The following is a 1076-nucleotide window of genomic DNA, read 5'->3' on the forward strand; positions in this document are numbered from 1 at the left end:
GCGCTGCTGGGGTTCCGGTCTTTGTCCCCACTTTGTGGGTTTGATCCCAAGGGAGAGCCCTGGGGAAGCGCGGTACAGACGTCCTCGGTTCTCTAAGCCCGTTTGTCTTCGGCCCATTTCGGCAGATGTTTATAGACGTCTGTACGTCTATAACTTTTTCGCTTCTCGGCCTTTTGGCTAAGATCAAGTGTACGTCTATAATTTTAATTCTATACTAGATCCTGAAGCTAGGAGCCTACAATGCAGAGGCGAGACGAGAATTCTTATCATTCAAACAGAAGTATGTTATAGAATTCGTTCAAAACTTTCACCCAGGGGCGCCTGGCTGGCTCAGTCAGTGGAGCATGCAACTCTTAATCTCGGGGGTCGTGAGTTCGAGCCCCACGTTGGGTGTAGAACCTACTTTTAAAAAGCGAAAAAATTTACTGAACACGTACTCTATGCCCTGTGCTGGTTTTTGGAGATGAAATGAAATTGTGAGATAATACATGTTACTGCTTTGAGCTACCGTGTTTCAGAATAATTTGTTACACAGCATAGATAACTAATAAAAGTTAGTAGACTTTTATTAGTCTATTCTTCTATTAGTCTATAGACTGTCAAAGAGAAGGGATTGGATGGTAGAGATCCAAAAAAGAATTGAGACCTAACCTGGGGTGCCTGGGTGGCTCAGTCAGTTGAGCTTCTGACTTCAGCTCAGGTCATGATCTCACAGTTCATGCATCCCAGCCCTGCATCTGTCTCTCTGCCATCATCTCAGAGCCTGCTTCAGATCCTCTGTTTCCCTGTCTCTGTGCTCTCTTTCTCTAAAAAATAAGTAAACGTTTGAAGGAAAAAAAAAATTGAGACCTAATCTTACCTTCAAGGAGCTCACTCTTATAGGACACAAAAATAATGATAATTCAGTCAACATCCACCAACTCCATGCTTTATGAGGCGATACAGAGGCTACAAAACCGTAGCATTCATTTTTTTTTTAAATTTTTTTTTTCAACGTTTATTTATTTTTGGGACAGAGAGAGACAGAGCATGAACGGGGGAGGGGCAGAGAGAGAGGGAGACACAGAATCGGAAAC

This window comes from Leopardus geoffroyi, chromosome A3, assembly GCF_018350155.1.
Source record: "Leopardus geoffroyi isolate Oge1 chromosome A3, O.geoffroyi_Oge1_pat1.0, whole genome shotgun sequence".
Classification (NCBI taxonomy): Eukaryota; Metazoa; Chordata; class Mammalia; order Carnivora; family Felidae; genus Leopardus; species Leopardus geoffroyi.